We start from the raw sequence: 26,985 nt of genomic DNA, 5'->3' as shown, positions 1-26,985 counted from the left end.
TCCATGGACATGGGATAACTTTCCATTTATTTGTGTCTGTTTTAATTTATTTTTTTAAAAGATCTATTTAATTTATTTTGAGAGAGAGAGGGCACACAAGCAGGAGGGGGAAGGGCAGAGGGAGAGGGAGAGAGAATCTCCAGCAGACTCCTCACTGATCATGGAGCCCAACACAGGACTCTATCTCACGTACGACCCTGAGATCATGACCTGAGCTGAATCCAAGAGTCAGACACTCAACTGACTGAGCCACCTAGGTGCCCCTGCTTTAATTTCTTTCATCAGTGTTTATAGTTTTATTAATGAATGATATTCCACGGTATGGATATACCACATTTTGTTTATTAATTCACCAGTTGGTGGACATTTGAGTTGGTTCTGCTTTATGGCTATTATGAATAATTCTCCTATGAAAATCCATGTAAAAGTTTTGTTTGGATCTATGCTCTCAATTCAATTTTTTTAGGTATATTTACAAGGTTGTACAACTATCACCACTTCCTAATTCCAGAACAGTTTTACTCCCCAAAAAGAAATCTCACACCCATGCAGTCACTCCCCAATCTTTACTCCTTCCTCCAGCCTCTGGCAACCACTACTCTACTTTCTGTCTATTCTGGACATTTCATATAAGTGAAATCATACAATATTTGTCCTTTTGCATCTGGCTTCTTTTAATTAGCATAATGTTTTATGGGTTCCCCCATGTTGCAGCACATTTAAGAACTTTCATTCATTTTAATAGCTGAAAAATATTCCATTGAATAAATATATAACATTTTGTTTATCCATTCATCAGTTGATGGATCAGTTCCACTTTTTAGCTTTTATGAATAATGCTACTATGAACATGTGTATGCACTGTTTCGTGTGGACATATATAGTTTTTGATTCACTTGGGTATTTTTTTTTAAAAGATTTTATTTATTTATTTATTTGAGAGAGAGAGACAGCGAGAGAGGGAACACAAGCAGGGGGAGTGGGAGAGGAATAAGCAGGCTCCTACTAGAGGAGCCCGATGCGGGACTCGATCCCAGAACGCCGGGATCACACCCTGAGCCGAAGGCAGATGCTTAACAACTGAGTCACCCAGGCGCCCCTTCCTTTCTTTTCTTTTCCACTTGGGTATTTTCAATATATCTAAGAGTGGTATTGTTGGATCATATGGTCACTTTGTTTAACTGCCTGAGAAACTTCCAAACAGTTTTCCAATGAAGTTAAGCTTTTTATATTCCAACTAGTAATATATGAGGATTTCAATTTCTTCATGTCCTTGCCAACACTGGTTATTGTCTTATTTTATTATAACCACACCGGTGGGTTGAAGTGGTATCTCATTGTGATTTTGATTTGCACTTCCCTACTAATGATGTTGAGCATGTTTTCATGTGCTTAATGACTATTTGTATGTCTTTTTTTGAAGAAATTTCTATTCAAATCCTTTTCCCGGTATGTCATTGGGTCATTTGGCTTTTTATTGTTGAGTTGTCTTTATTGTTTTTTTTTAAAGATTTTATTTACTTGAGAGAGAGAGAGAGATAGAACACGAACAGGGGGGAGGGGCAGAGGCAGAGGGAGAAGCAGACGCCCCGCTGAGCAGGGAGCCCAACATGGTGCTCTATCCCAGGACCTGGGATCATGACCTGAGCTGAAGGCAGATGCTGAACCGACTGAGCCACCCAAGAGCCCCGAGTTGTCATTGTTCTTTATATATTCTGGATACTATGCCCTTACTAGATATATTTGCAAACATTTTCCCATCTGTAGGTTGTCTTATTTTCTTGATGATATTGTTAATAGCACAAAAATTTTAAAAATTTTATGTAGTCCAATTTATCTCTTTTTTCTCTAAAGTCTAGTTCTTTCAAAATTGTGAAATTGGACCAAAAGTAAAGCAAGAGATGAGGGACACAATCTTGTTATGTTTATACTTTAAGTGAACATATGTATATGAAGTAGTAACTCAGTAAAGAGACCACAGGGAAAGAAAGGAAGCTGTGAAGAGTGGGGGTTTGGGTTAGGGAAATGAAATCAACTGCTGGGTTCCCTCTTGTCAGTGATAACTAACAATTTAAATCACCAGCCAAAAGATCAAGGTAGCCTGGATCTTAAATTATTCTAGCATCAGTGTCTAAGGGAGTCAGTCTGCAGAGTGAAGTTATGGCAGCAAGGGTCTCCAAACTAGAGTAAATAAACCTGTGAATGAAGTGAGAGTCAGCAACGTGGTTTGGAGTAGTCCATCCAGTTTAGAGTAGAACTGCCATCAGCCACTCAGAATACAGAAAATGGGGGAAAGAGTTGGTGAAAGGAACAGGAGAGAAAGTCCAGGAAATCAAGGCAGAATTCTAGGAGTGCAGACTAGCAAAAACCGTATAGGAAAGAGGAAAACATGAGGAATTAAGAGAATAAAGTATTTAGGGTTCATTTCCTATTTACCACCGGTGATGGTTAATTTTATGTATCAGTTTGGCTGAGCTGTGGAGCAGCCAGCTATTTGGTCAAGCATTATTCTGGGTGTTTTTATGAGGGTGTTTTGGGCTGAGATTAATATTTAAATTAGTAGACTGAGTAAAGCAGATTGCCCTCTGTAATGTGAGTGGACCTCATCCAGTCAGCTGAAAACCTGGATAGAATTAAAAGGCTGACCTTCCCCTAAGTAAGAGAGAATTCCTCCTGTCTGACTACCTTTGAGCTGAGACATCAGCTTTTTCCTGCCTTTACTCTTGAACAGAAACATTAGCTCTTTCTGGATCTCAAGCCAATCTTCAGCGTGGAACTATACCATCAGCTTTCCCAAGTCTTCAGCTTGCCAACTCACCCTGCAGATCTTGGGACTTGTCAGCCTTCATAATCATATGAACCAATTCCTTATAATACAGCTCTTTATATATATATATATATATATATATATATATATATATATATATATATATAACTTATATTTAATAAATACTAAATCATTTAATTTTAATAACTTATATTAATAATTAGTGTTTTAATAATTTTAATGAATATTAGATCATTAAATAAATATAAATATTCAATATATAAATTAATTTGTAAATATTTATATTTATATAAATATATAAACAGCTGTATTGTAAGGCATTGGTTCATATGATTATAGAGGCTAAGTCCATACATATTATATTCATGTATATACATACACACTCTTGGTTCCATTTCTCTGGAGAACCCTGACCAATACTCCATGTTCAGGGAAAGTCAGATTCCACTGCTTACTAGGAGCTCCTAAATAGTGTGTTTGCTGTCAGAGTGGCTCACACATTGGATAGGACCGAGCTTCCAATTCACATTTCAAGTTTCAAAGCATTAATACATGTTACGATATGGCTGGAGAGGTAAGGAATGAAAAGCTCTAATACTGACAGATGACAAGCCTATGGTCACCATAGGGATTTCACAGTGTATAATCATATCACTTCTTGGCCTTCATTTGCTAGCCTGACAAGTACATGATGTTAGTTATTTAGCATGGCCTCACATAACAATCTCCTCTATTTGCCTGAGTTTCAAAAATGCTCTTCTCTGGACTTTCTGTAGCTCCATCCAGTCCTTTTTCAACTGAAGAAATCAGAACTTGCAATGGTGTTCAAGGTTCACAAATATCTGGGTTTTGTCAAAGAAGAGGAAACTATTTGGGTTTTCCTGCCAGTCACCTTCTGTTTCTCAGCACTTTGTTGGCCTCCCCTCACCATGGCTGTCTCAGATGGGGCTGTGCTTAAAAGTCTTCCTGCCATGCCTCTGTAGTGGGGTTAATTCAAGCGATAGATAAGAACACATGATCTGATTTAAGGTGTTTGATTTTTGTTTCCTGCTTTCTTTATAATGACTCGTCGTTCAGGTGCTCCCAAGGGAGTGGTCTTCCAGAATCCTTTCATTACACCTTTACTGTATCATAACACTTTAAAGGTGATAGCACACTTTTCACCAGAGGGATGCCCATATTTCTTCATAACGTCAATATGCCTTCTACCTCTTTTTCTACACTAATCAAAAATTGAAGGGAGAAAGACGGATGATGTATCATGCTGCCCTTCTTTTATGCCAATAGCCTAAGGTCCTGTAATGACTTTTGTGAAATCCAAATATGGTGCCTAGGAAATCACGACTCTACCAGGAAGCTCCTGCTCTCTTTCTTTCCTATGTCAGTCTTCTGTTTCCAGTTCTTCTGAATGAATCAATCTTTAACATGCAATGAGAATTCTCAAATATGTAGATGCTGTTTTTAAGCAATTGCAGCTCTATGTAAAGATTTTCCATTTTTACAAGCTGGTATTTTTAAACACATCTTAAACACAAATTGTTTTAAAGAGAGTCACACAGTTTTCTCACAAGAGAAGAGAAATGACAAATTTGTAAACAATGTTTAAGCATCGTCTTAAAAAACATCATCTACTACCCCCTTTCAATTTCATTTGTAGGCAAGAGTGTACTTTTAAGAGACACCAAGGCACACAGTCTTTCTGCCCCCTGCTGGAAATTCAAAGAAGTGAGTTGCATTTATAGCTCAGCGTTGTTTTTAAGTAGAACTCTAAAGCATTATAACATCTGTTTATATTTGTTTAGAAGGAAGTAGTAAGCAATTTTTCAGTGATTTTTAGTATATTTACAAGGTTGTGCAACCAACACCACTCCCAAATCCTAGAAAATTTTCATTACCCCGAAAGAAACTTCACACACATTATCAGTCATTCCCCATTTCTCTTTTCTATCAGCCACTGGCAACCACTAATGCATTTTGCGCCTCTGTGGATTTTCCCATACTGGACATTTCATACAGAAGGACATATACCATACGTGGTCTTTCTCACTGGCTCTTTTCATGCAGTATAGTGTTTTCCAGGTACATCAATATTGTAGAAGGTATCAGTGCTTCCTTACTTTTTATTACCCAATACTATTCCACTGTATGGATGTACCACATTTTATTTGCCCATTTATCAGTTGATGGACATTTGAGTTGTTTCCACCTTTGGCTATTATGAATAATGCTGCTATGCATTTGTGTACAGGCATTTGTGTGGATATTAGTTTTCATTTCTCTTGAATATAGACCTAGGAGTAGAATTACTGGATCTTGTGATCTCTATGTTTAACCATTTCAGGAATTGCCAGACTGTATTCCACAGTGGCTGCACCATATTACATTACCACTAACATGGGTAAGTGTTCCTATTTCATCAACACACGTGATTGTCTGTCTGTCTGCCTGCCTATCTATCAAATGTATATCTCCTAGCCATTATAGCCATTATAGTGGGTATCATTGTATTTTGATTTGCATTTCCCAAATGATTAATGATGCTGAACATCTTTTCATGTGTTTATTAGCCATTCATGTATCATCTTTTGGGCAGTGTACATTCAAATCTATTGCCCGTTTTCTAATTGGGGTATCCTTTTATTGTTGAGTTGTAGGAGTTCTTTACATATTCTGTATGCAAGACACTTACCATATATGTGATTTGCAAATATTTCCTTCTAATCCACAGGTTGTCTTGTCACTTTCTTTATAAGACCCTTTGAAGTATAATTTTTTTTTATTTTAGAGAGAGAGAGTATGCAAGCAGGGGGAGAAGCAGAGAGAGTGGGGAGAGAGAATCTTAAGCAGCCTCCACACTGAGCATGGAGCCCAATGCGGGACTTGATTCTATGACCACGATATCCTGACCTGAGCTGAAACCAAGAGTCAGATGCTTAACCAACTGAGCCACCCAGGCACCCCATAAATTTTTTAACTTTAATGAAATCCAAATTATCTATTTTTTCTTTGGTTGTTCATGCTTTAGGTGTCATATCTAAGAAGTGCCTAAATTGGGGCACCTGGCTGGCTTAGTCAATGGAGCATGCGACTCTTGATCTCAGGGTTGTGAATCTGAGCTCCACATTGGATAGAGAGATTACTTAAAAATAAAATATTTTTAAAAAGAAGTACTTAAATTGCCTAATCTAGGTCATGAAGATTTATACCTATTTTCATTCTAAGAGTTTTATAGTTTCAGGTCTTTGAACCATTTTGAATTCATTTTTTGTATATGGTGTAAGGAAAGGGTTTAACTTCATTCTTTTGCATGCAGATATCCAATTGTTCCAGCATCTTTTTTTGAAAAGACTACTCTTTCCCCTTGAGTGGTTATGGCGCTCTTGTTGAAAATCAATTGACCATAGATGTGAAGGTTTATTTATGGACTTTCTATTCTACTCCATTGATCTATATAGGCCATCATCACACTGTCTTGATTAATGTGGTTTAGCAGTAAGTTTTTAAATCAGGAAGTATAAAGTCTACATTCTCTGTCGTTCTGATCCCTCCCATGGCTGTTAAGTTGCTGGTTTTCACTGTGATTGTGGGCTGTTGATTTTCAAGGCTACCACAGAGCTGGGGAGAGAGTATGGGAATAGGGGAAGTTCTAATGACACAAAGCTTACTGTTCTTATCAAGATTAAACCATTTTTCTTGAGGAAATGCTCTCTCGATTTTTGCAAGCCTTTAATTTCCAGAGTTCTGGAAAAGTTGCTTTTACATTTTTTGGCTAGTATCCATTGCCTTTTCTTTTTGAGAGAGAGAGAGCACAAGAACGAGTTGGGGGGAGAGGGAGAGAGAGAATCTCAAGCAGTCTCCATGCCCAGCACAGAGCCTGACATGGGGCTTGATCTCATGACCCTGAGATCATGACCTGAGCCAAAATCAAGAGTCAAATATCAAACCCACTCAGTCAGACTGAGCCACACAGGTGCCCCCTCATTGCTTTTATGGAGGAGAGGTTTCTCAGAGTTCCTTACTCCACCATTCTTGACATCACCTAGATCTGAGCTTTTAGCCTCCACTACTTTCTCCTCCTTTGCACTAAATGTTGTTGGACCAACTTGTGCTGTTTCCTAGGAATTAAGTACATAACAATATCACAAATTATTATGTGCACTATAAGCCAGCATAAAACTGTTGGGATTTCCAGAAGATTAGGCTATGTGAGTCAGGATCCTTGTCTTTTCATGTTTTAATGTATCTCTTATCCATGAAACACAGTGTTAAATGGGAATATCTGTCTCCAAACTGCTGCTGGGAAATATATGTGACAAATACCCATCGTTCCTGTGATGAACTAAATGTTTCTATTTCCTGAAAATGTATATGCTGAAACCCTAATCCCAATGTGATGGTACTTGGAGATGGAGCCTTTGAGAAGTAATTAGATCATGAAGGTAGAGCCCTGATGAATGGGACTAATGTTCTTATAAGAGGAGACCAGAGAGCTAGATATTTCTCTTTCTACCAAGTGAGGACACAGCAAGAAGCTGGCCATCTACAACCAAGAAGAAGGCTCTCACCAGAACGTGACCATCCTGGCATCATGATATCCAATTTTCAGCCTTGAAAACTGTGAGATAGAAATTTATGTTGTTTAAGTTATCTTGTCTAGTATAATTTGTTATAGCCAACTAAGGCAATTCTTTTTTTTTAAGATTTTATTTATTTATTTGACAGAGAGAGAGACAGCCAGCGAGAGAGAGAGGGAACACAAACAGGAGAAGTGGGAGAGGAAGAAGCAGGCTTCCCAGCGGAGCAGGGAGCCCGATGTGAGGCTTGAGCCCAGGACCCTGGGATCACACCCTGAGCCGAAGGCAGACGCTTAATGACTGAGCTACCCAGGCGCCCCAAATAAGTCAATTCTAAAAAGAAATATCAACTTATCCAATGAAGGACATGCTTAGTGCATTGTAAAACACCCCATTACTAGCCTCTGGTCTATTCAAGAGAAGAAGAGAGTGATCAGGAAGGGTAACCAACGAGTGAGGATTACTTAGAAGATTGTCATAATGCTGTGCATTTCCCTCCCCACTCTCATGATCTTCAAACGAAATTAAAGGGGCTTCAAGGGAACTACTGTGAGCTTGATATGTTTTCTCTAGAGTTTGAACAACAGTTGATATGTGTCCTTTGAAGTTCAGAAGGCCCAAGCGGTGGTGATTGAGGTTTACCTAAAGTAATAAATTTAAAGACTGGTTGGAGTTGTCTATGACTGTCGAGCAAAGACAGTGGGTTGCAAAACTTGAACTTCAAGTACTGGTGGGGCAAAAGTATGGAGTGCTTACCATGGGACGGAAGGGGTCTTAAGGAAGATACCCAGGCTTGAATTTTCTTGAAAGGCACCTGCTGAAGAGGTATGCATGCTAGGACAAGGTGATCCTAACCATCAGAATCTAGGTGGGGTGTGCAGCCAGCCAGAGTTGGATGGAAGCTGAGGGAAACAAGAGCAAGCGAAGAATAATGGTATCATTGGCAGAAACTGAGATGAGAGAGAAAGCTGGTAGGAAAGAGAGAAGTTTTGAGTTTGAGTTGAGACATCATTTTCAATATTTAGTATCCTAATGATTATTTCACATTGGTTAAAAACTATCTCTGCAAAATTCTTTGTATATATTTAGTATTTACAAAATATTTTAGGGGACTTGGCAATATTTTCATTGGGCCTCAGATGCCTCACTAAAATGAGGAGCAGAAAGCCTAAATTTTTTTTTTAAGATTTTATTTTTAGGGGCACCTGGGTGGCTCAGTTGTTTAAGTGTCTGCCTTTGGCTCAGGTCATGATCCCAGGGTCCTGGGGTTGAGTCCTGCTCAGCAGAGAGAGCCTGCTTCTCCCTCTCCCTCTGCCTGCTACTCCCTAAGCTTGTTCTCTCTCTCTCTCTCTCTCTCTCTCTCTCTCATAAATAAATAAATAAATAAATAAAATCTTTTAAAAAAGATTTTATTTTTAAGTAATCTCTACACCCAACATGGGGCTCAAACTTACAATCCCAAGACGAAGAGTCGCATGCTCTACTGACTGAGCTGGCAGGCCCCCCCCAGAAAGCCTAAATTCTAATACCAGTTCCATCATTATGTTGTATGGAACCTTAGCTACTTTGTGCCTCGGTTTCCTCACTATAAAATGCAGATAATAGCTTCTCTCCTCATCTCACATGGTTATATGATGACGAAAGAGAAAACAGGACAATTTATGTTAAATTTCTTTGACAGAATAAGTATAAGATTTATTCCAAATCTATTTCTCATAGTTAGTACATACCAGTAATCCAGCAGAGATAGGGCAGGAGGCAATGAAACTCCACTTTGTACCCCAAGACAGAAATCTAGCAGCCCCCAATAATTATAACAAAATGACCAATGTAAGTTATGACCAGTGCTCACCCGAAACAAAGTGCTCACTGAGGGTGGGGATCTGGGAACTGCGAAACTTTTGCTCTGGAACATTAAGAAATGACAGGACCTAAGGGGTAGAGATGTTACGTTTTATAACAATGGATAAGTTAAAACTAAAGTGTAACAATGTCCCTCATTTCTCACTTCAAAGTATAGACTGAAACTCTAGGGTTTATTTGACTCTGCTAAAAGAATCTCATCTCTAGCCAGAAGCAGCAGCTCCCCACCTCCCACCCACCCACCCTAAATGCAAAGTCACAGTAGAAGATCCCAGAAGACTTGCAGGAATTTGTTGGTTTATATGTTACCAGAAACTTCGGACGCTGTAGTGAGGATGATGGAGTTTGTCCATATGGAAAGACTTCCATTATCTTACTGATCTGATTAGCACAAATCTAGACTAAATGTTGAAACCTTAGAAATCCCCCAGCATGATGCAAAGGAAGGAATTCAAGGACTTAGCTAGAGAAATATACTTGTGTAAATGTTTCAAGAGCGACTTGCCTGCTCACTCCCTGGTTACATCCTCTGAAAGGCCAGATGACTATCTCTTCGCTAAAAACTTCAGACAGGCTTTCCAAGATGGCGGAGGAGTAGGAGACACCGTTTTCAGCCGGTCCTCCGAGTCGAGCTGGATAGGTACCAGACCAGCCTAAACAACCACGGAACCAGCCTGAGACGCAGGAAGACGCATCTGGATCTCTACAAATGAACATCTCCAGCGCTGAGTATTGAGGTACGAAGCGGGGAGCCATGAAACTGTGCACAGATATCGGAAGATAAACGAAAGGGGGAGGGAGCCGCCGCGTTCGGGCGCCGGGAAGCGGTAGCCACTTGCACGGGAGAGCGGGCGGGGCTCGCGGACGGCACCCGCAAAACAGCAGACTGAGACCGTGAGCCGGGTGCGCGCGCCACCAGGCATCTCGCGGAACCCCGGAATCCCGGTGCGCTCACTGGATCCAGACTGAGACCGGGAGATCCGGGAGCGCGCGCGGGGCGGCTGGCGGCTGGCGGCGTTAGAAACACAAAGGACAGAGACGCTGGCCCTGGAAGTGAGGGCAGGGACGCCGGGTGTGGGGCGCACATCCCGGGACGCTGCAGGGTTGAGCAGCACCAACAGAAACAGAGTTAAAGTGGCCAGAACATCAGTGGAGAACGGGCCGCAATCCCTCTGTTCTGTGACAGAGGCTGAAATTTGGCCGCTGCTGCTCTGACTCTCAGAAGAGGCACAGCAAACCGCCAGGGAAAGCCGCCAGAGAACAAAAGCCTGGAAATACCGGCTCAGGGAGTGCCCATCCCCATTCCCCCTCGCAGGGGACGCCGAGACTCTACCCAAACAGGGCTGCCTGAGTATCGGCGCGGCAGGCCCCTCCCCCAGAAGGCAGGCTGAAAAATCAAGAAGCCCACAACCCGGGCGCCTGGGTGGCGCAGTCATTGAGCGCCTGCCTTCGGCTTAGGGCGTGATCCCGGCGTTCCGGAAAGGAGTCCCTCATCGGGCTCCTCCGCTGGGAGCCTGCTTCTTCCTCTTCCACTCCCCTGCTTCTGTTCCCTCTCTCGCTGGTTGGCTGCCACATAAATAAATAAATAAAATCTTTAAAGAAGAAGCCCACATCCCTAAGATCCCTATAAAACAAGGGGCACGGCCTGGGACTCAGTCAATAATTTGGGCTCTGGAAACCCCGCAACCTCTCATCAGAATGACAAGAAGGAGAAGCCCCCCCCAGCAAAGAAAAGACAGTGAGTCTGTGGCCTCTGCCACAGAAATAATGGATATGGATGTAACCAAATTATCAGAAATGGAATTCAGAGTAACGATGGTCAAAATGATGAGTAGAATTGAAAAAACTATTAACGAAAAGGTTACTGAGAATATAGAATCCCTAAGGACAGAAATGAGAGCGAATCTGACAGAAATTAAAAATTCTATGAGCCAAATGCAGGCAAAACTAGAGGCTCTGACGGCCAGGGTCGCAGAAGCAGAGGAACGGGTTAGTGAATTGGAGGATGGGTTAATAGAAGAAAAAATGAAAATAGAAGATGGTCTTAAAAAAATCCACGCCCACGAATGTAGGTTACGGGAGATTACTGACTCAATGAAACGATCCAATGTTAGAATCATCGGCATCCCCGAGGGGGTGGAGAAAAACAGAGGTCTAGAAGAGATATTTGAACAAATTGTAGCTGAAAACTTCCCTAATCTAGCAAGGGAAACAAACATTCGTGTCCAAGAGGCAGAGAGGACCCCTCCCAAGCTCAACCATGACAAACCTACGCCACGTCACGTCATAGTGCAATTCACAAATATTAGATGCAAGGATACAGTATTGAAAGCGGCCAGGGCAAAGAAATTTCTCACGTACCAAGGCAAAAGCATCAGAATTACGTCAGACCTGTCTACACAGACCTGGAATGAGAGAAAGGGTTGGGGGAGCATATTTAAAGCTCTTTCAGAGAAAAACATGCAGCCAAGGATCCTTTATCCAGCAAGACTGTCATTCAGAATTGATGGAGAAATAAAGACATTTCAGAATCGCCAGTCACTAACCAATTTTGTAACCACGAAACCAGCCCTACAGGAGATATTACGGGGGGTTCTATAAAAGTAAAAAGGCCCCAAGAGTGATACAGAACAGAAAGTCACAGCCAATACAAACAAAGACTTTACTGGCAACATGGCAACATTAAAATCATATCTCTCAGTAATCAGTCTTAATGTAAATGGTTTGAACCATCCCATAAAACGTCACAGGGTTGCAGATTGGATAAAAAGAAATGACCCATCCATTTGCTGTCTACAAGAGACTCATTTCAAACCCAAAGATGCATTCAGACTGAGAGTAAGGGGATGGAGTACCATCTTTCACGCAAATGGACCTCAAAAGAAAGCTGGGGTAGCAATTCTCATATCAGATAAATTGGATTTTAAACTACAGACTATAGTTAGAGACGCAGAAGGGCACTATATTATTCTTAAGGGAAGTATTCAACAAGTGGATATGACAATTATAAATATATATGCCCCCAACAGGGGAGCAGCAAGATACACAAGCCAACTCTTAACCAGAATAAAGAGACATATAAATAAAAATACATTAATAGTAGGGGACCTCAACACTCCACTATCAGAAATAGACAGAACACCCTGGCAAAAACTAAGCAAAGAATCAAAGGCTTTGAATGCCATACTCGACGAGTTGGACCTCATAGATATATATAGAACACTACACCCCAGAACCAAAGAATACTCATTCTATTCTAATGCCCATGGAACATTCTCAAGAATAGACCATGTTCTGGGACACAAAACAGGTCTCAACCGATACCAAAAGATTGAAATTATCCCCTGCATATTCTCAGACCACAACGCTCTGAAATTGGAACTCAACCACAAGGAAAAATTTGGAAGAAACTCAAACACTTGGAGACTAAGAACCATCCTGCTCAGGAATGACTCGATAAACCAGGAAATCAAAAATCAAATTAAACAATTTATGGAGACCAATGAGAATGAAAATACAACAGTCCAAAACCTATGGGATACTGCAAAGGCAGTCCTAAGGGGGAAATACATAGCCATCCAGGCCTCACTCAAAAGAATAGAAAAATCTAAAATGCAGTTTTTATATTCTCACCTCAAGAAGCTGGAACAGCAACAGAGGGACAGGCCTAATCCACGCACGAGGAAGCAGTTGACCAAAATTAGAGCTGAAATCAATCAAGCAGAAACCAGAAGTACAGTAGAGCAGATCAACAGGACTAGAAGCTGGTTCTTTGAGAGAATCAATAAAATTGACAGACCACTGGCAAGACTTATCCAAAAGAAAAGAGAAAGGACCCAGATTATTAAAATTATGAATGAAAAAGGAGAGGTCACGACGAGCACCATTGAAATTGGAAGGATTATTAGAAATTTTTATCAACAGCTATATGCCAATAAACTAAGCAATCTGGAAGAGATGGAATCCTTCCTGGAAACCTATAAACTACCAAGATTGAAACCGGAAGAAATTGATTCCTTAAACAGGCCAATTAATTATGAAGAGATTGAGTCAGTGATAAACAACCTTCCAAATAACAAAACTCCAGGCCCGGACGGTTTTCCTGGGGAATTCTACCAAACATTCAAAGAAGAAATAATACCTATTCTCCTAAAGCTATTTCAAAAAATAGAAACAGAAGGAAAGCTACCAAACTCATTCTATGAGGCCAATATTACCTTGATCCCCAAACCAGGCAAAGACCCCCTCAAAAAGGAGAATTACAGACCGATTTCCCTAATGAATATGGACGCCAAAATCCTCAACAAGATACTTGCTAATAGAATCCAACAGTACATTAAAAGGATTATCCATCATGAGCAAGTGGGATTCATACCTGGGATGCAAGCGTGGTTCAATATTCGCAAATCAATCAGCGTGATACATCATATCAACAAGAAAAGACTCAGGAACCATATGATCCTCTCAATCGATGCCGAAAAAGCATTTGACAAAATACAGCATCCTTTCCTGATTAAAACCCTTCAGAGTGTAGGAATAGAAGGTACATTTCTCAATCTCATAAAAGCCATCTATGAAAAGCCTACTGCAAATATTATTCTCAATGGGGAAAAGCTGGAAGCCTTTCCCTTAAGATCAGGAACTCGACAAGGATGCCCACTCTCGCCACTATTATTCAACATAGTACTAGAAGTCCTTGCAACAGCAATCAGACAACAAAAAGGGATCAAAGGTATCCAAATTGGCAAAGAAGAAGTCAAAATGTCTCTCTTTGCAGATGACATGATACTCTATATGGAAAACCCAAAAGAAGCCACTCCCAAACTATTAGAAGTTATAGAGCAATTCAGTAACGTGGCAGGATACAAAATAAATGCTCAGAAATCAGTTGCATTTCTATACACGAATAACGAGACCGAAGAAAGAGAAATTAGGGAATCCATCCCATTTACAATAGCACCAAAAACCATACGTTACCTTGGAATTAACTTAACCAGAGACGTAAGGGACCTATATTCTAGAAACTATAAATCACTCCTGAAAGACATTGAGGAAGACATAAAAAGATGGAAAGATATTCCATGCTCATGGATCGGAAGAATTAACATAGTTAAAATGTCCATGCTACCCAGAGCAATCTACACTTTCAATGCTATCCCGATCAAAATACCAAGGTCATTTTTCAAAGAACTGGAACAAACAGTCCTTAAATTTGTATGGAAACAGAAAAGGCCCCGAATCTCCAAGGAACTGTTGAAAAGGAAAAACAAAGCTGGGGGCATCACAATGCCGGATTTCGAGCTGTACTACAAAGCTGTGATCACAAAAACAGCATGGTACTGGCACAAAAACAGACACATAGACCAATGGAACAGAATAGAGAGCCAAGAAATGGACCCTCGGCTCTTTGGGCAACTAATATTTGATAAAGCAGGAAAAAACATCCGGTGGGAAAAAGACAGTCTCTTCAACAAATGGTGCTGGGAAAATTGGACAGCTACATGCAAGAGAATGAAACTTGACCACTATCTCACACCATACACAAAAATAAACTCCAAATGGATGAAAGACCTCGATGTGAGGCAGGAATCCATCAAAATTCTAGAGGAGAACATAGGCAACAACCTCTACGACATCGGCCAAAGCAACCTTTTTCATGACACATCCCCAAAGGCAAGAGAAACAAAAGATAAAATGAACTTATGGGACTTCATCAAGATTAAAAGTTTCTGCACATCCAAGGAAACAGTCAGAAAAACTAAGAGGCAGCCCACGGAATGGGAGAATATATTTGCAAATGACACTACAGATAAAGGACTGGTATCCAAGATCTACAAAGAACTTCTCAAACTCAATACACGAGAAACAAATAAACAAATCAAAAAATGGGCAGAAGATATGAACAGACACTTTTCCAATGAAGACATACAAATGGCTAACAGACACATGAAAAAGTGTTCAAAATCATTAGCCATCAAGGAAATTCAAATCAAAACCACACTGAGATACCACCTTACGCCAGTTAGAATGGCAAAAATAGACAAGGCAAGAAACAACAATTGTTGGAGAGGATGTGGAGAAAGGGGATCCCTCCTACATTGTTGGTGGGAATGCAAGTTGGTACAGCCACTCTGGAAAACAGTGTGGAGGTCCCTTAAAAAGTTAAAAATTGAGCTACCCTATGACCCAGCCATTGCACTACTGGGTATTTACCCCAAAGATACAGACGTAGTGAAGAGAAGGGCCATATGCACCCCAATGTTCATAGCAGCAATGTCCACAATAGCTAAATTGTGGAAGGAGCCGAGATGCCCTTCAACAGATGACTGGATTAAGAAGTTGTGGTCTATATATACGATGGAATATTACTCAGCTATCAGAAAGAACGAGTTCTCAACATTTGCTACAACATGGACAGCACTGGAGGAGATAATGCTAAGTGAAATAAGTCAAGCAGAGAAAGACAACTACCATATGATTTCTCTCATCTATGGAACATAAGAACTAGGATGATCGGTAGGGGAAGAAAGGGATAAAGAAAGGGGGGGTAATCAGAAGGGGGAATGAAACATGAGAGACTATGGACTATGAGAAACAAACTGAGGACTTCAGAGGGGAGGGGGGTGGGGGAATGGGATAGACCGGTGATGGGTAGTAAGGAGGGCACGTATTGCATGGTGCACTGGGTGTTATACACAACTAATGAATCATCGAGCCTTACATCAGAAACCGGGGATGTACTGTATGGTGACTAACATAATATAATAAAAAATCATTTAAAAAAAAAAAAAAAAACTTCAGACAAATTACTGAGTTAAACCCAAATATCTTTTTGTTTCGTTGGAAAGAATGTGAAACTTCTGGAAGGATTAGAATAACACAAAAAATACTCATATACCCTTTAACCAAATACATCTATTGTTAACATTTTACCTTATTTGCTTTAGCATTTGTGCCGGGCTCTTTATATATGTGTGTCTGTATATACATACACATAATATTTTCTTAATTTTTTCAAAATAAGTTGCATACATCGTGGCCCTTTCCCCTAAATACGTCATGGTGTATTTTCCTAGAACAGGAATATTCTCTTAGGTAACCACAGTACAGGTATGAACTTCACTGAGTTTACCATGAATACAGGGGCCCAGCCGGCTACCCACGCAGAGGTGAGGGTGCAGGAACCGCCCTGTGTGGCCCACTGTGGCCTAGGATGCTGGAAGAAGCGGGCAAGGTGCTGGAGAACATGCCGAAGGCGTCGTGCCTGCCACTCGGTTCCGCTGTCCGACACCCAGCACAACTTCATCTACTGCTGCATCAGTATGACCCACACAGGCAGCCTTACCGTCTGGTCCCATCCTGAGAACCACCCGCTTCTGTCCAAGGGTCCCGTGCCCACGCTCGTGGCGTCCGCCGAGCCTGACCGCTCCGCGCCCAGCTGCCGAGGCACCGGGACCACAGTGCTCAACGCGCAGGCGCACGCATCGGTGCGGACGTGTGGAGCCGAGCCGCAGCTGCGTGCTTCTGGCGGCTGCGCTTCTACAAGCAGTACCAGAAGGCCTTGCGGCAGGTGGCTCGTGCCCTGCTCACCGTCCTGCCACAGGCTGTGGCCTTTGTGTCCCGGGACGTAATCCGGCAATTCATGGAGATGGGGCCCAAGGTGCTGGCCATGCAGACCATCGTCCCCATGTCCTTTGCTGTGCACGGTGAGGCCCTGCTCTCCATCTACATGCAGATACAGGCCAGCTCCGCTTCCCAGGGCTCTGCCTCTGTTGCCAAATTACTGCTCCACCCCGCCACTGCCAACAGCTTCCAGATGGTCATGAGCGGGGTCCACAGCAAGGCCGCGAGGGACTGCTGGCTGATGGGGCTAGGTAGAGAGGACCTTACCACCGTCATCATAGCGGCTCACTACGATGCCTTCAGAGCGGCCTCTTGGCTGTTGCATGGCGTGGACTGCAACAGGAGCGGCATCTCCCTACTGCTTGGGCTCACCTGCCCCTTCTCCAAGCTCTACACCAACAAAGGCACCCACTCAGTGTACAATCTTCTGTCCTTTGCTCCTGGAGGGTCAAGTTCAAGGGAACCAAGCACTGATTGGAAGACAACCTGGACCACACGGATAACAGCATACTCCAATATAGTGTGGCCTTTGTCCTCTGACACCATGGGCCAGGCGGACAGCCTGTATCTTCACATATCCAAACCACCTTGCAAGGCGACACTGCAGTATGCTTTCCTGCTGGAGCTGGAGACGGTAGCCACCAGCTCCCAGAGCTACAGTTCTCCGTGGTGCACAAGATCAGCCCGGCTGAGGACATCCTGGCCTGGGAGCATGAGCACTTTGCCATTCTCTGGCTGTCTGCCTTCACCCTGGCCCACCTGGAGAGCCACCGTGACACCCAGTGCAGCAGCAGCATGGACATGAGGTCTCAGGTTATTCTAAAACTCTGACCTGCAACTTGAGGCTCATCGCAGAAGCCCTGACCCGAGTCATTTACAACCTGACCACGAAGGGATACCCTGCCGGTCTTCCTGGAGCAGATGATCCAGCAGGAACAGCTGGCCTTGGCAATGGGCTGGCCCATCAGCCAGCCCCAGGCCTCCCAGCTGGTGAACAAATACTGCACGTTCCTCGGCATGCTGGAGCACTACCTACCTAAAGGAAGGGAAGCAGCACCACATCAAAGCCGTTAAACGGGACCCCAGGTTTGTCTTCCGTGACCAGCTGAAGCAGGTGATGAGTGCCTACAGGGTCAAGCCAGCCGTTTTCTACATGCTCCTGGCCATCTGCATTGGTGTCTACCCCTGGATGGCCTACACGGCAGTCCAGGTAAGCAGGCGGGGGCTCAGGTGGGAGGTAGGACCTCTGTGGGAGGGTCAACCTGGCCAGGTGAGTCCTGAGTCCTTGGCACCCCCTTTCCCCCGTCCTGCCTGGAAGAAGGTGACCCCACAGGTGGCCCTCAGGCCCTCCTTGAGGCAGGTTTTGTCCCTGACCTCACCCAAACCCTCCTGCTGCCCCCAGCACTTTGACCTTCTGTATAAAACAGTTCAGAGAGTGCTCCCGAAGGCCAAGATGCTGTGACGTGGCCATCCACCAGCGCGGGGAGCTTTCCACCTGCCACCGCTCTCTGCTTCACAGCTGGCAGGAAGGCAGGGCTTCACCCCTTGCTGAGAGGCCCCAACCCCGAATTACAGAGCTTTTCTGTGTTGCTCCTGAGGACTTGGGGGATTCTTTCTCCTTTTTGTCCTTTGAACTCCCTTGGAGGAGCATTTGGTGGAAGTCCTAGGGCCAGGCCATGGACTTGGGAACAAGCCTGCAAATGAGGCCTCAGCCCTGGAGGCGACCCTGTGGTGCTCGGGGCTTGTGAGCAGAAATGACAGAGGAAATGCGCAGCTTCAGCCTCCCTCCTCCTGCCCGCGATGCTGACCGGGGACTCCCAGCTCTGGGTCTGTCCACCCTGCCCCAGTCACCCTCTATCCTTGTCTGAAGGAGGGCAGGGCCAGCCTCTGCGTTCCCGGTTCTGGCCCTTCCTCAGAAGCCTCGTGTCCCCTCCCCCCTTGGCCAGGGCTGAGGGGAGCCAGCTCAGGGTGCAGCCTTGGAGGCGTCTCCCCCAACCTCCCATGGACGGTTGTTCCCTGCACAACCAGAGGCCTCCCTGTCAGGCTCCTAGCACCACTCGCCCTCCCCCGTGCTTCTCACTGCCTCTGCCCTCCTGCCGCACCCCGGGGAGCTTGGGCCTGTCCCCCTGGGGTCCCAGGTGCCTTCAGAGTCCCTGGGGCAGGAGGCCACTCTAAAGGAGGCCCCCAGGTCCTCCGCCTCTTACCTCGAGCTCTCTGGGCCTCAGTTTCCTCACTTGCAGAAAAGAGGATGTGTTCTGGGGCAGCAAGTGTTTCTGTGTCCTAGGAGGGCATCCAGACTGGGGGTGGAGCGAAAGCGTTTTCTGGAGGCGATGCAGCTGACCATGGGGCTGGCAGCGCTGCCCTTCCAAGGACCTGGGACCTAGACAGGAGGGTCAGGGCCTGAACCCCATGAATCAGGTGCCTCATAAGGGAGGGGCATGGGGAGGAGACCTCAAGCCCCACTGAGATTGATCTCAGGGAGACCCAGGTGTTTCTTCCAGGTGTACCGATTCATTAGCAGTATAATCAATTAGGTGTTTTGTGCTGGGAGGAGCGTCAGGATGAGGGATGAGGCACTGAGGCACCTGCCTCCTCTGCCCCCAGGAAGGTCTTGCCATCTTCTGCTCTGCCACCCAGCCAGCCACTCCCCACTCAGAAGCCAGCTCTCCACTCGCTGGAAGGGTCAGGCACAGGAGGACTGTGTCTCTGCCTCCATCTCGGGCCTCCTGCCTTTGCCCAGCCAGACTCCCTGGCAGGGCTGCCGTCCCAGCCTTCCAAGCCCCAGATCTTGGTCAAGCGGGGGCCAGGGAGGGGAAGGCATGCAGGCCATAGGTTCTCTTTTGCCTGACCCCCCTTCTCTCTCCCGCTGGGTGGCTTGTCTCCCCCAGAGACTGTTTACTGAGTGCCCAGCTAGCCTGATCAACTCTGGGGTGCTGGACGCAGGGACCAGCATTAGCGCATCCTTCCCCCTTCATCTCTCCCCAAGGCTGGTTTTCAGGACCGTTGACTGTTGAGAGCTCAGGCTGGTTGTGGGACACAGTTGGATGATCAGAAAATAAAGCCATATCGAATAATCAAAAAACTGTAACATGAATACAGAGCTTTGATCTAATCTAACTTCCATAGTCCAATTTTGCCCATTGACCAGTAATGCCCTGTCTAGCACATCTTTACCCTCGAGCACAGGATCCAGTCTAGGACCACCTATTGCACTTAGTTGTCACATCTCTCTAGTCTCCACTAGTCTGAAACATGCACAGTCTTTCTTCTCTGGCATTGAGATTTTTGATGAATACAGTCCTTCCTTTTGTTTTAACGCTCCTCGTTTGCAGTTTGTCTAATATTTCCTCATGTTTAGGTTCCTATTATGCATTCCTGGCTAGACAACTGCATAATTGATGCTGTGTCCTTCTCAGAGCATAATATTGGGAGGCACAGGATGTCTGTCTGCCCCCCATGGGTGATGTAAATTTTGATCAGCCAATCAAGTTGTTTTCTGAGTTTCCTACTTTACAATTACTGTTTTTTCTCTAGCAACTAATAAGCAGTCTGTAGAGAGACATTTTAAGAACAGTGCAAGTATTCTGATCCTCATCACAATTTCCCCCTTTGTTTTAGCATCAATAGATGATTTCCTGCCTAAACCAATCTTTACTATGATGGTTGGAAAATGATGATTTTTCCAACTCCAGCGCTCCCTCCACATTTGATACTCAAGCCCTCTTATCTTTCAAAACATCCTCATTAGCTGTTTTCTCTAGGTGAGGATGCTAGTGTGACATATTGCGGTCAAAATGAGCTGGTTAATCTCAATGGGGATAATTAAGGGCCTGGGCTAGCAAAGACTAGATGGGGGCACTGACCCAACATAGACACAGTTGGGGTGACTACTAGAATCCATAGCAGGACCTGTATAGTAACTAGAAATTGTAATTCACAAGGATCTTTGGCATTATGTAATTGAGCAGGAGCCCTAGGACACAAATGGATGGGCAGCCTATGAGATCCTTCTATAACTGACAAAACTCCTTGTTTAGTGAATGGAAACCTGACTTGATCTACCACAATAGTGAATCATAACTTTTCACTCGATTACCAGATCTAAGTTGATTTACAAATTTAGGATCCCATAAATGAAAGGCCAGATACCCTTAAGGAAGAACACTCCAAGTATGTATGCATTTTTCTCCTAGCTTCCCCCATCCCAGTGAATCTGCAGCCATTTTCCTTGGTGAAAAGGAAATACCCCAAATTTTGAATAATAGTAAATCCTAGTTCTGAGTTAAACACTAATTTCTGATCAGCCAGGATACTATAGCTACCAGTTATAGACTTAGGATATAAGTGCGGTTTTTGACCCTTGTCAGTCTCACCATAGGCCCAATGAAACCATCAAACCCAGTCGAGCGGAAATACCGTCAGTTCCTGAGGATATAAATGACAAGCATATCCTCAGTAAATGACAGAATTCCCACCTGGGCTCCTTGAGCCACAGAGGCAGGGCTTTTAAGACTATTACAGAAGAGGGCGCCTGGGTGGCACAGCGGTTAAGCGTCTGCCTTTGGCTCAGGGCGTGATCCCGGCGTTCTGGGATCGAGCCCCACATCAGGCTCCTCCGCTATGAGCCTGCTTCTTCCTCTCCCACTCCCCCTGCTTGTGTTCCCTCTCTCGCTGGCTGTCTCTATCTATGTCGAATAAATAAATAAAATCTTTGGGGAAAAAAAAGACTATTACAGAAGAAAGGGCCAAGTGGAAACTCCTGGAGCTCCAGTTCCCTAATAAGAAAGCAACGCTGCCTCCGTGGTAGATAGAATTGCAGAGATAAATGTTACCATCAATGACTTGAAAGATGTAGGAGTGATGATTTAATTCATATTTGGCTACTTTAAAAGGCAGGTGGGTCTCAAAGTGACCTTAGATTATCATTAATTGTGTGTCAACTCTAATTGTGGATAGTGTTCCAACTATGATCTTATAAACACTTGGCTAGTAGCAATGATCTAATGGAAGCATTTTCTCTATATGTCAGTCAGGATGGGGCTGGGGTGAGATGAGTGAAGCACTCACCTCAGACACAAAATTTAAGGGAATGTCAAAGCGCTCAGTAACCAAGATAAATAATATTTTAATGCAATATTTTATAGAACTAAAACTGATGCAAAAAATCCATGATATACAAAACAGCAAAATTTTAAATAGAGACAAAACTAGCAATAAACAGAGAACACCAGAAGCAGAACACCACTGTCTCGCCACAACATATGTCAACTCTTCAGCCACGTGCTACTAATTTGCAGGGAATATTGATCATCTCATCATCCCATGAGACATCATTATGTTAGTCTACCATCGATGACATCGTGTTGACTGAATCTGGAGAGCAAAAATTAACAGGTACCCCAGATGCTAGAAAATGGTGAAAATTCTCCAGAAAATACAAGGGCCTGCTGATACCTCAGTAAAACTGGAAGCGGGGGCGGGTTGGCGAATATGTCCAGAGACTTTGGACATACTGGATATCCCATCCACTATGAATGGAAAGTTGTTACATCATGGAGCGCCTATTTAATGGATTTCAATGGATATTGGAGGTAACATATGTCACATTTGATTGGTTGCTTCTTTCCATGTACTGGCCTACAAAGCTGTAACCCTCCATCTTTGAGAAGGCCCAGAGCAAGAGATGGCGCTCCATCTAGACCACGCTGTAGTGGGAGTCGTTCTACCACCTGGCCCTTATCATCCAATAAACGCAGTGGTACCAAAAACATTTTTGCCAGGTTGGGATATTATGACAACGTGTGGAAAGTCCGTTCCAGTTAATCACTGCAAGATGTCCCTGGAGCTCTGGAACAAACCTATGTTCTTTTAAGGAAGTAACTTTTCTCCTTTAAAACCATTTCCTGTCTTGCTTCTAGTTTTTGATCGAGATTGAATTTCTAACATATATCTTCAAGCGACCATATAATCCAAACTGCCTATCATAAATTGCATGCAGAGAGCTGCCTAGCTATAAATTTAGGTGTGCCCTGAAGCATTTCATGTTCAGGGGAAGCTGTGTGTTTGGAATGTGGCTTGAATGGATCTTGCAGGTAAATGTCCTAGCACACCTATCCCTACCATATAGCTCTTGTTCCAGTGACTCAGACCTATGACCTCATAGAAGGTTCAAGGCTTGTTTACAACTGGCTCTGCATAATATGCCTGCAACAGGGAGAAGGGAACTGTTCCAGCATTATAGCCCTGAGGGGTATCTCTGAGGGACAGCGGAGAAGTAAAATCCTCCAGTGGGCAGAGCTTCAAGGAGACTTCTGGTCCGCTTTGCTTGCTTGGCCTTTAGGCCAGAATCTATACTGGGACTTGGCAAACTTTTTTTCTAAAGGTACAGATAGTAAGTCTTTTCAGCTTTGTAGGCCATATACGATCTCTGTGGCAACTGCTCAACACCACCCTTGCAGTGCAAAAATGACCATAAGTAGGATGTAAATATATGGATCTGGTTGTGTTCCAATAAAAGTTTATTCAGAAAACCAGGTAGCAGACTAGAGTTTGCCAACCTCTCATCTATACCAATTCATTGGCAGAGGTTAATGGTTTGGTCAGACGGTTATGGATCGGGAAGTGAAAGTAGAGGATTGGTAACAAGTTTAACCTCTTAATTTGGGGTCGCCAGAACCCTAAGTGGCCTGAAGAGAGAACAATATAATATTATATAATACTGGTTTCCATAATAGTCTTACATGTTTTATATGTTACACTTGAAAATATAACTCTGAGAAGGGGTATATAAACTTTACCGAAGACTTTGAAGATGAAAATGTGAAGAACTACTTAAAATGGACGTAGACAGTGAGAATTTGCATGTCTCAAGTAGAATGCATCCCAAAAGGCCCTAGCCTCCATTGCAGAAGAATGGTACCAGCAGTGTCAGGGAGAGCAAATCCAGAAATAGTTTCTTTTCTACTGAGGGAAATTGTTACCCCATCCATAATGGCAGGGTTTTAGTGCAATCAACCAGCCATAAGGTTATGGCTAGTCACCTCAAAGTACAGTACTTTATGAGGGGCTCAGAATTTGTCGCTTCTACTGATAAGTTGGGTTGAAGTCCACGAGATTCACTGGTTTTATGTACATCATCACAGAAGGAGCAGGTCTCATAGATTGTTGCAAAGGCTTACCGAAGATTCAGTTACAATACCACCTGGGAAATTGACACCTTGCTTGGTTGGGATGATGTGCTACAGGATGTGAAATCACTCTGAACCAACTAACAGCACATAGATAATGCTGTTTTTCTCATTGTCAGAGGACGTGAGCCCGGGGTCCAGGGCCTGGGAAAGGTTACTGGCACTTCTTGTGGGTCATTAAATCTAACTGACAAAACTTTTGTTTCCCATTCTTGAAACTTAAAAGTTGAAGACAGCAGTACCTATGGTAGACCCTGCCAGTAATGATAACTTCATCAGCATCAAAAGCCCTGGCATCAGGTCACCAGATAATGGAAGAGTATGGACAAGATCACTTGAGAGCCGAGTATGAATAAGATTACATTCTTGGGGATTTCGAGAAATAATAGGGAGGGGGTTGGTATAGAGGAGAACTGGAGATTCCACAAGACTTGATGGAAGCAAATCAAGAGAAATGCTGTGTGTGACTTATTCTGACCACATTGTGATTATCTAGACATAATAAGGGCGGTTTTCTCCATGAAATCTGTGAATTTTACTGTCATACCACTAAAAGAACCATGAATTAACCATGACTTATGTTTTACAATTTATATAGCTATTTCCATCTATTTTTGACAGTTTTATCTCTTTTAACTGTTAACATCTTTTGTGTCTCTGGGAAGGTAGATGTGTGCTCTTCTATCCATGTTGTACCCACCTTTACCTTTAAGATGAGAAGAAACAACTTCATTCTTCCTCCTGTGTATCTCTTTTACTCCACTCAACTCAGTTCTGACACTGTCTACCTGGAGATAGCATCACATCCCACAGGTTAAAGGCTCAGTCCCACAAGACTGCTCCTACCCTAATTCAGATGCCAACGGCAAGTCCACATTGTCGCCTGTGCGCTGATCCACCTACTATAAAAGATTTTCCCACGACCCCCTTCTCGGGTTCAATTAATTTGCTAGTGTGGCTCACAGAACTCAGGAACCCAGCTTACTTACTGTTTACCAGTTTATTATGAAAGGATATGATGAAGGATACAGATGAACAGCCAGATAAAAACATACATAATGCAATGTCTGGAAAGGTCCCAAACACAGGAGCTCCTGTCCTCACGTAGTTGGGGTGGGTCTCCCCCTCCTGGTAGGTGGATGTGTTTGTCAACCTGGAGGCTCTCGGAACCTCCTACTTTTGAGGTTTTAGGGAGGCTTCCTCATGTAGGTGTGACTGATCATCAACTCCATTTCCAGCCCCTCTCCCCTCTCTGGAGGTTGAAGTGTAGGGCTGAAAATTCCAAACTTTTAATCATGGCTTGGTGACCAGCTCCCATCCAAGAGCCCACCAAGAATCACCTCATTTGAACAAAAAGACACTCCTATCACTCAGGGAATCTCAAGAGATTTAAGAAGTCTGTGTCAGGAACTGGGGTCAAAGACCAAATATTAGAACAAAAGATGTTCCTAGTGTTCTTATCACTAAGGAAATTACAAGGGTTTTGGGAGCCCTGTGCCAGGAACTGGGGACAGAGACCAGTATATATTTTATCTGTTACCCTGCAGTGAGCAGGTTACTCCAGGCTCATGTGGTCTGGGGTAACACAGATTATAATACGGTTTTATGCTTAGTTATGAGTATTCTCATAGTGTTCACTATGAGAGAGTCTTAGCTCCCTGAGGACAGGATCTATCTCTTACATTGGTGCTACTCGAAGTGTAGTCTGTGGACTATTTGTTAGCAGTCCATACCTAGATGAATTCAGGAAGTAAGATTAAGCATTTAAAAATGTTGTAGAAATTTGACAAGGTAATTTTCATGTCTACAGAATCTCTTAAATTTTTTGGATTTTTATTCTCTATGCCTTGGTGATTTTTAAAAATATTCTTCTAATAACTTTAATTTTATTGTATTTTATAAAAGTATTGGTCCACTATGAATTGGAAATTTTTAGAAAAGAGCTTCACAGTTTGAGAAGCACTATTTTTTTAAGAGAGAAAGAGAGAGACTGAGAGAGCAGGAATGGGGAGGAGAGGGATAAGCAGGCTTCCCGCAGAGCAGGGAGCCCGACGCGGGGCTCAATCCCAGGACCCTGAGATCATGACCCAAGCCAAAGGCAGACACTTAACCCACTGAGCCATCCAGGTGCCCCAAGAAGCACTACTTTTTATACAACTTTTATATATATATATATATATATATATATATATATATATATATATATATATATATATATATAATATTCGAGTTTCCTTTTGAGGCCAGTCTTTACATTTCAATTAGAAAGACTGAAATACAAGTGACAATATGGGCAAAATGTTACCAAGGAAACAAGAGGAAAGTTACGAAGTAGAAAAATAAATCATTGGTGTATATTACCAATATACACCTGTAACATTAGAGACACCATCAGATATTTCTTTTAGTTCAACTTATTTCAGACGATGGACAAATGATAAGTTGCAACATTTCTCGGTTCTAACATGAATTTTTTTTTTCTTTACAAAGGGAAAAAAGGGATTCCGTTGGGATTTTGTCCACAGAACAAATTTGTTTTTGTGAAACCGTAGTTTTTGATATACGTAAGTTTACTTTGAAAGATACTTTGTAAAACCTTTTTTCACTTAAGACTTCTAAAATATATTTTTAAAATGGTGGATCTTATACTGGTTCAACTTCCATTTTGCCTAGTAAGATGCTGGCTCTTAAATGTATGACGCATGTAGCCTCGGACAAAGAAAACCCTGAAAACTGACTTGTCTCACCAAAATAATGAATAAAAATCACATCTAATTACTAAGCTATCAATTCATTCAACATGTATTAGACATCTGTGTGCCAGATGCCCAAAGACAGGTCATGGCACAGAAATGGAATTTTAACTTTTTTACAACCCGGGATCCTCTTATTTTGTGCCCCAATAATGGCCAGGTAGTATATCCTTAGAAAAGCTTTTATTTGTCTAATA

The 26,985-nt window shown here is 43.1% G+C and overlaps 1 pseudogene; it reads left to right on the top strand.

Annotated features, from left to right (window-relative positions):
* The first annotated feature begins 16,337 nt into the window (after window positions 1-16,337).
* Window positions 16,338-18,310, top strand: LOC123787787 (BOS complex subunit NCLN pseudogene; annotated as a pseudogene).
* The last annotated feature ends 8,675 nt before the right edge of the window (window positions 18,311-26,985 follow it).

Source organism: Ursus americanus, chromosome X (genome assembly GCF_024610735.1).
Source record: "Ursus americanus isolate L20-20 chromosome X, mUrsAme1.1.p, whole genome shotgun sequence".
NCBI classification, from domain to species: Eukaryota; Metazoa; Chordata; class Mammalia; order Carnivora; family Ursidae; genus Ursus; species Ursus americanus.
The sequence above is the reverse complement of the archived record's forward strand: the minus strand, read 5'-3'. Positions and strand labels throughout refer to the sequence as shown.